Source organism: Microchirus variegatus (genome assembly GCF_963457635.1).
Source record: "Microchirus variegatus genome assembly, chromosome: 4".
In the NCBI taxonomy this organism is placed as follows: Eukaryota; Metazoa; Chordata; class Actinopteri; order Pleuronectiformes; family Soleidae; genus Microchirus; species Microchirus variegatus.
The window spans coordinates 26,969,504-26,979,614 of NC_139805.1; positions in this window are offsets into that span (position 1 = coordinate 26,969,504).

Sequence of the window (10,111 nt, forward strand, 5' to 3'; positions counted from 1 at the left end):
ACAGTCCCTGTTGGTGTATATACAGCACTGTGCAAAAGTCTTCGGCCACCATTGCATTTCATGTTGTGATCAATGCTAAGGCGGGAAAACATGTTGTGTGAAATTAAGTTTTATTCAAATGACACACACGGCAGCTGGTGGCAACTTAACTTTATCATGTCCGTTCTACTGAAGGCCTTTATTGGCAGGTGGGCAGGTCCATCACACCATCGCGACATGTCTGACGCAGTGCCTCTCCATCGGCAGGTCTTCCTCTGGAGCACGCGAACGAGATTGTCTCATCGTGGGATGCGTACAGTTTCTCTCTATGGCTAAATCTGAATCTGATGTTGCGTGTGTTCATGTCTTCTGCGTCCACAGTGCAGGGTCCTGCAAAAGACAACAGATGAGCAACATCACAGGAAAACATTTATCCATTAGTTCATCGAGTATATATTATTCTTACTGTCCATTTTAACTGTTTTTTTATATATAGATAATAAAGAGGGGGAAATATCTATCAGAACATAATTAAAGGCGCCATATGTAAGAATGGGGCCAAAAACAGTTACTACACTCAAATTAAAAACACCAAGGTCTTTTAGGTTTCGTTTTCTCCGCCATTTTAGCTCAGACGTAACTGGCACCCCGTGGTTGCTCGGCAGCTGAGACTCTACTAACTGCAATGATTGGTAGACAGCGGTAGGTGGCGCCACATGCCAAAACATGATTTGCGGTCTGCAAAAGTTTTTTTTAAGGTGAATATTTTGTCTGTACTGTTGTTGTTGGTGAGTTTAGTTTGTTATATGAACATTATTCCTGAGTCTCTGTGACATATTAGGAGGATTTTATGGCCAGTTGATTTAGATTTATTACATAATGCAACTTTAAACGTGATTTAAGGTATACTTTAATTACATACAATCCACTGAAGATGGCAATCTTTCATTTACTTTATCAAAGTTCAGATGTCTTTGCTGCTTTAATGACACCAAACCCAGGAGGAGGAGGAGGGCGCTTATATCCGACACATTTCTTTTGATTTAGTGTTTGTGTAATTATTTCACCACTGCACAGTGTGTGGGCAGGCATGCAAAGAGTGGAGTGCAGTCACTTACTGAGGCATCGAATTTCTCCAACCCATTCGCTGTTGTCGCACGTTTTGAAAGGCCCACCGTCCATGATGTAGTAATTCGGACACATGAATTCAGCCCGTTCGTTGTGTACGTAATAGTCTTTAGGCCTCTGCTTGAAGTCTGCATCTGCGGGAAGTGATGGCCTCCCACAACCCTTAGGAGCTGAAAGAATGCGGAAAACAGATATGTAATAACATTTTGACTTCTTTCTTATCCTTTTTAACCAGACAAAATGTCAATTATTTTATTTCTAATTGTGTATTTTTAATGTTTTAATTATTGCTTTCCAAATGGCACTGTGGAAAAGGCCCACACAAGCCCACATCTGACAGGGAAGATAGCCAATACTGCAGGGTGGTGAAACAGTATTGTGCAACAAATGGGAGATGGGACCCCCCGATTATGAATGGGTATTTCGCACACTGCTTACAGTGTTCCAGGGTAAACAGAACAAACGTATTCACCTCCACATGTTGGGAAGGGACTACTCCACTGTCCATTTGGCAAACATTCAACTTCTGCTTTTCCCGACATGCTGTGACTGCGGATTCTGCAAGAAAACTGTATCTTTTCGCCTGCTCGGAGTTGATTTCCTAATACAGTTAAATGCATGTTCATGGTTCCTGGTATTTCTGGGATTGTGCAGCTTTCTGTGTGTGAAAAGAGAATATTATGTTTACACAGTACAAACACATCTGTGTCCACGATCTCTGTATTCTCAGAACACTATGCTACTATAACCATGATCTGTCAAAACTAAAATCTATTTACAAAAAAAGTACATTTTGAAAATACTTTTAATATACGAGACTGGCTAATTCTTCACAGTGCTTCTGTTTATTGTGCAGTTAAATGTTGAAATAGAGCTATTTCTGCAAATAATAGTGTAATAATTATACGAGTGTCCCCACACACACTCTCATAATAATCTACAGATTCTTGTCGTGCAAATGAAGCCTGCCTTTCAAAATAAGAGTCTTTATTTTCACTTTGCATGCAACATCTCCCGTTACCTCCCAAATATGTTTATTTTATATAGAACTATATCAGCATCTTAAAAAAACAATGTTCTTACCATTCTGTGATAAAGACCATCCCACACACCCTAACAGGTGAAGAAAGAAAAGCATAAAAGACAAGTTCATGTTTGCGCTTTGGTGGGAAAATGCTGAGCTCGGGTCAGTATTTATACCCGGCATTTGTGTGCACTGTGGAATATTGTGTAACTCTGACATGTCCACAGTTTCCTTAGCACTAAAACACAATCAATACTGGTTGTTTTTATCAGTGTCGTTCGAGTCAATGTTTTTTCTTTTAACACACATGCACGCAAGTGCACACATCATAGACATAATGCATTCCCTAGCCCCTTACACAACCTTAACCATCACAACTAAGTCCCTAACGTTAACCTAAAACCAGGTCTTACCCAGTCACAGCCAGATTGCCAGCAGACATTTTGATTTTTTTTTTTTTTCAAACCCTTTAAAATGGTTTGTTTAGTGTGCTGCTGGTGGATTCTTGGAGAGGCCTGATTGTATTTAATTTTCACAATGATTTATTGATTCATTTATGGTGTTTCCTCATTTACAAACTGAGTTACAAACAGTTAGACCGCTTGATCATGCTCTTGCTCGTTTCACCTCTGCTGTGTCTATGGATCTGTGGAGATCTGGACATATTCTAACATATCGTCTGCACTTGGACATTCCAAGTATGTTGGAATGTCTTGAAATTGTACTCAGTCGGACTTCCGGTCGGAACACCGTTGAGATGGCCGCATAGCGAGAGAGCTCCCGACTGAGCCAGAGCAATTAGAGAAATTTCCCCATAAAAAACAAATAAATCACTCGACGAAAACCAGTAAGATAAGGGGATAAAATCCATAACTCTACTTTGAGCAATAAACGTCGTCCGAACCAGGTGGGTGAGAAGGACGGGGCGCAGCAATATTAGCAGCTAACAGGCACACGCTAGCAAACAACGCTGCGCAGTGCGGAGAGATGGCCGACTTGGAGCTGATTCTGCGAGAGCTCAGAGGATTGATGATAGATGAAATAAATACTCAGGAAATTCAAAAAAAGCTCCTTTTTACAAAGCAACAATACTAGTGGATAGTGGAAAATCCCTAAAACAATCGGGAGAATGAAAGGGGGGAAGTCTCCAGGGACAGATGGCTTTACCACAGAATGGTACAAAACAATGCAAGATCAACTAATTCCAACATTATTAAAAACGTTCAATTGGGTTTTGGAAAACAAAATCATCCCCCCTTCTTGGAAAGAGGCAATGATCTCAGTCATACCTAACGAGGGTAAAGATAAATTAGAATGTGGGAGCTACCGTCCTGTGAGTCTTCTTAATAATGATTATAAACTATTCACATCCATATTAGCCAAAAGAATAGAACTGATATTACCTGTATTAATACATAAGGACCAGACTGGCTTTGTCAGACAAAGACAGACCCAAGATAACATCAGAAGAACACTACACGTTATGAGACAAGTCACACAACAAAAACTGGAGACATTGATATTGAGCTTAGATGCAGAGAAAGCATTCGATTCAGTGAGGTGGTCATTCTTATATAAAGTACTTTCAAAATTTGGCTTCCATACAACTATAATTGACACATTTGCAGCATTATACAACAAACCAACAGCTAGAATTAAAATCAATGGAGATCTAACCAATTCATTCACTCTGGAAAGAGGAACAAGACAAGGGTGCTGTGCGTCGCCACTCCTCTTTGCTCTGTTTATAGAACCCATGAGTCAACTGATTAGGCAGAGATCAGATTTAAAGGGAGTAACATTGGATTCAGGGGAACAAAAACTGGCCTTATTTGCTGACGATTTACTGATAAGTATAACACAACCTACACAGACACTCCCGAAACTGATGAAATTGTTAGAGGAATTCGGTTTCATTTCTGGTTATAAAATAAATATTAACAAAACTCAAGTATTAACGTTTAATTATTATCCTCCATCTTCAATTAAGACCATTTATAATTGGAAATGGGATGCTGAGTCCATCAAATATTTGGGGGTTTCACTACCAAGAGACTTCTCGAGATTGTATGACATTAATTATGGCCCATTGAACTCAAAAATAAAGTCTGATATACATAGATGGAATGTTATTCCCTTTCTAAGTTTAAGCTCCCAGATAGAATCAGTTAGGATGAATATTCTTCCACGGATGCTGTACCTTTTTCAGTGTTTGCCAATCAAAATACCATTCAAACAGTTCTTAGAATGGGACAGATTGATAGCGAGGTATTTATGGCAAGGGAAAAAGGCTAGAATTAAATTTAAGACGCTACAATTAAGAAAAGGAAAAGGTGGAATGGGCCTTCCCTGCTTGCAGGACTACTATCTTGCAGCCCAGCTGAGGCCTTTAGTCTGCCTGTGTTCACCATCATACACTGCAGCATGGAAGGAAATAGAAGGCACAACGATAAAGGGAATCCCAATAACAGCCCTACTGTGTGATAACAAATTACAGGAAATCCCAATAGACTCTATAACAGGCAGCTTTTTGAAGTCCTGGCAGGAAATGGTTAAAATTTGCAGATTAGGAGAAGCATCTAAAATGATGAGATGGTGTGCCTATGATTCAGACTTCACACCAAATAGAATTGATGCCAGATTTAAGATATGGATCTCAAAAGGTTTAACTACATATTATTTGTTTGTCCACAAAGGGACATTTCAGAGTTTTGAAGCCCTACAGAAGAATCATGGTCTGGAAAGAGATGATTTCTTCAGATACCTGCAAGTGAGAGATTATTTTAATAAGAATCTTAAAGAGGAGTTAGGAAAAGGTGAATCAGGGTTCATGGAGGTGTTTTTATCATTATCTAAACCCAGATCAGGCAACAAAATTATCTCCAAATTATATAATGCCATACAATTATCTAAACAAGAGAATACAGAATACATAAAGAAGAAATGGGAAAAAGAAGCAAAGGTATTGATCACACAGGAGAGCTGGGAGAAAATATGCCAGCTACAATGGTTCTCAACTGGCTCAAACACATGGCGAGAGTTCTGTTGGAAAAACATTGCAAGATTTTTCATTACACCTATTCAGAAAAGACATCAGGGTACCGGGGACGCTTGTTGGAGACTCTGTGGGTTGAATGGAGCCAACCATTTTCATATTTTTTGGGACTGTGAGGAAATAAGACCTTACTGGGAAAAGATCCACGAACATATACAGAATGTATTTAATGTAAAGATTCCGTTTAAATGTGAAACTTTGTATTTGGGAGATCTATTACTTGACACATGGAACAACAACAACAAAAAACTGCTTGCTATACTGTTGGCAGCTAGTAAGAAATCCATCACAAGGAAATGGTTAAAAGTAGAACCACCCACCATTGATGAATGGATTGAAATTGTCTATGAGATTTACATTATGGAGAAATTATCTTTTTCCCTCAGAGTCGAAAAAGGGGAATTTTATAAGATGTGGTCCAAATGGACTGAGTATGTGAAACCAATTAGAACAGATTTCATTTGACTGTACTGTTGCAATGTGTGAAACTACCCTCCTTATTTTCTTAGTGCGATGTTTTGTTTATTTGAGATGGTGCACTCCCCAGTTTTGTTATCTTTTGTTTTATTATTGAAGTAGTGATCTATGGGAAAATTCCAGAAGGGCAATATGGATAAAGTCATCAGAACTTACTGTATCCATCCTTTACCAAGATCTGAAATGACGAAGTGTTTGATTATTGTATGTGATGGAAATCTGCTTTTCTAAATAAAAAGATAATTACAAAAAAAAAACTTACTTGGAATGTCCAAGTGCATGGATCGCTTTCCTGATTTTCAAAAATTCATTAAAAATATTATTCAAGTAATATGCAAATATTTTCAATGGATTCTTGTTCAGGGCGTCGTTGACTATGACTGAGTACAATTTCAAGACATTCCAAGATACTTTTGGGGTCTTTTCTGAATAAAAAGTTAAGTCACTGCCTAAGTGCACAGACTTTCCTCATTTACAAAAATTCATTAAACATATTCCTTAAGAGATATGCAAATATTTTCAATGGATTCTTGTTCAGGGCGTCGTTGACTATGACTGAGTACAATTTTTAGACATTCCAACATACTTGGAATATCCAAGTGCATGGATCGCTTTCCTGATTTTCAAAAATTCATTAAAAATATTCCTTAAGCGATATGCAAATATTTTCAACGGATTCTTGTTCAGGGCGTCGTTGACTATGACTGAGTACAATTTCAAGACATTCCAACATACTTGGAATGTCCAAGTGCATGGATCGCTTTCCTGATTTTCAAAAGTTCATTAAAAATATTCTTCAAGAGATATGCAAATATATTCAACGGATTCTTGTTCAGGGCATGCTTGACTATGACTGTGTACAATTTCAAGACATTCTAAGATACTTTTGGGGTCTTTTTTGAATAAAAAGTTAAGTCACTGCCTAAGTGCACAGACTTTCCTGATTTTCAAAAATTCATTAAAAATATTCCTTAAGAGATATGCAAATATTTTCAATGGATTCTTGTTCAGGGCGTCGTTGACTATGACTGAGTACAATTTTTAGACATTCCAACATACTTGGAATATCCAAGTGCATGGATCGCTTTCCGGATTTTCAAAAATTCATTAAAAATATTCCTTAAGCGATATGCAAATATTTTCAACGGATTCTTGTTCAGGGCTTCGTTGACTATGACTGAGTACAATTTCAAGACATTCCAACATACTTGGAATGTCCAAGTGCATGGATCGCTTTCCTGATTTTCCAAAGTTCATTAAAAATATTTTTCAAAAGATATGCAAATATATTCAACGGATTCTTTGAACTTTTGATTTTCAAAAGTTCATTAAAAATATTCTACAAGAGATATGCAAATATATTCAACGGATTCTTGTTCAGGGCATGCTTGACTATGACCGTGTGCAATTTCAAGACATTCCAAGATACTTTTGGGGTCTTTTTTGAATAAAAAGTTAAGTCACTGCCTAAGTGCACAGACTTTCCTCATTTTCAAAAATTCATTAAAAATATTCCTTAAGAGATATGCAAATATTTTCAATGGATTCTTGTTCAGGGCGTCGTTGACTATGACTGTGTACAATTTCAAGACATTCCAAGATACTTTTGGGGTCTTTTTTGACGAAAAAGTTAAGTCACTGCCTAAGTGCATGGATCGCTTTCCTGATTTTCAAAAATTCATTAAAAATATTCCTTAAGCGATATGCAAATATTTTCAACGGATTCTTGTTCAGGGCGTCGTTGACTATGACTGTGTACAATTTCAAGACATTCCAAGATACTTTTGGGGTCTTTTTTGACGAAAAAGTTAAGTCACTGCCTAAGTGCATGGATCGCTTTCCTGATTTTTCAAAAAATTCATTAAAAATACTCCTTAAGAGATATGCAAATATTTTCAATGGATTCTTGTTCAGGGTGTCGTTGACTATGACTGAGTACAATTTCAAGATATTCCAACATACTTGGAATGTCCAAGTGTATGGATCGCTTTCCAGATTTTCAAAAATTCATTAAAAATATTCTTCAAGAGATATGCAAATATATTCAACAGATTCTTGTTCAGGGCATGCTTGACTATGACTGTGTTCAATTTCAAGACATTCCAAGATACTTTTGGGGTCTTTTTTGACGAAAAAGTTAAGTCACTGCCTAAGTGCACAGACTTTCCTCATTTTCAAAAATTCATTTAAAATATTCCTTAAGAGATATGCAAATATTTTCAATGGATTCTTGTTCAGGGCGTCGTTGACTATGACTGAGTACAATTTCAAGACATTCCAACATACTTGGAATGTCCAAGTGCATGGATCGCTTTCCGGATTTTCAAAAATTCATTAAAAATATTCTTCAAGAGATATGCATATATATTCAACGGATTCTTCTTCAGGGGATGCTTGACTATGACTGTGTACAATTTCAAGACATTCCAAGATACTTTTGGGATCTTTTTGGACGAAAAAGTTAAGTCACTGCCTAAGTGCATGGATCGCTTTCCTGATTTTCAAAAATTCATTAAAAATATTCCTTAAGAGATATGCAAATATTTTCAATGGATTCTTGTTCAGGGCGTCGTTGGCTATGACTGAGTACAATTTCAAGACATTCCAACATACTTGGAATGTCCAAGTGCATGGATCGCTTTCCGGATTTTCAAAAATTCATTAAAAATATTCTTCAAGAGATATGCGTATATATTCAACGGATTCTTCTTCAGGGGATGCTTGACTATGACTGTGTACAATTTCAAGACATTCCAAGATACTTTTGGGATCTTTTTGGACGAAAAAGTTAAGTCACTGCCTAAGTGCATGGATCGCTTTCCTGATTTTCAAAAATTCATTAAAAATATTCCTTAAGAGATATGCAAATATTTTCAATGGATTCTTGTTCAGGGCGTCGTTGGCTATGACTGAGTACAATTACAAGACATTCCAACATACTTGGAATGTCCAAGTGCATGGAACGCTTTCCTGATTTTCAAAAGTTCATTTAAAATATTCTTCAAGAGATATGCAAATATTTTCAACAGAATCTTGTTCAGGGCATGCTTGACTATGACTGTGTACAATTTCAAGACATTCCAAGATACTTTTGGGGTCTTTTTTGAATAAAAAGTTAAGTCACTGCCTAAGTGCACAGACTTTCCTCATTTTCAAAAATTCAATAAAAATATTCCTTAAGAGATATGCAAATATTTTCAATGGATTCTTGTTCAGGGCGTCGTTGACTATGACTGAGTACAATTTCAAGACATTCCAACATACTTGGAATGTCCAAGTGCATGGATCGCTTTCCGGATTTTCAAAAATTCATTAAAAATATTCTTCAAGAGATATGCATATATATTCAACGGATTCTTCTTCAGGGGATGCTTGACTATGACTGTGTACAATTTCAAGACATTCCAAGATACTTTTGGGATCTTTTTGGACGAAAAAGTTAAGTCACTGCCTAAGTGCATGGATCGCTTTCCTGATTTTCAAAAATTCATTAAAAATATTCCTTAAGAGATATGCAAATATTTTCAATGGATTCTTGTTCAGGGCGTCGTTGGCTATGACTGAGTACAATTTCAAGACATTCCAACATACTTGGAATGTCCAAGTGCATGGATCGCTTTCCGGATTTTCAAAAATTCATTAAAAATATTCTTCAAGAGATATGCGTATATATTCAACGGATTCTTCTTCAGGGGATGCTTGACTATGACTGTGTACAATTTCAAGACATTCCAAGATACTTTTGGGATCTTTTTGGACGAAAAAGTTAAGTCACTGCCTAAGTGCATGGATCGCTTTCCTGATTTTCAAAAATTCATTAAAAATATTCCTTAAGAGATATGCAAATATTTTCAATGGATTCTTGTTCAGGGCGTCGTTGGCTATGACTGAGTACAATTACAAGACATTCCAACATACTTGGAATGTCCAAGTGCATGGAACGCTTTCCTGATTTTCAAAAGTTCATTTAAAATATTCTTCAAGAGATATGCAAATATTTTCAACAGAATCTTGTTCAGGGCATGCTTGACTATGACTGTGTACAATTTCAAGACATTCCAAGATACTTTTGGGGTCTTTTTTGAATAAAAAGTTAAGTCACTGCCTAAGTGCACAGACTTTCCTCATTTTCAAAAATTCAATAAAAATATTCCTTAAGAGATATGCAAATATTTTCAATGGATTCTTGTTCAGGGCGTCGTTGACTATGACTGAGTACAATTTCAAGACATTCCAACATACTTGGAATGTCCAAGTGCATGGATCGCTTTCCTGATTTTCAAAAATTCATTAAAAATATTCTTCAAGAGATATGCAAATATTTTCAACAGAATCTTGTTCAGGGCATGCTTGACTATGACTGTGTACAATTTCAAGACATTCCAAGATACTCTTGGGGTCTTTTTTGAATAAAAAGTTAAGTCACTGCCTAAGTGCACAGACTTTCC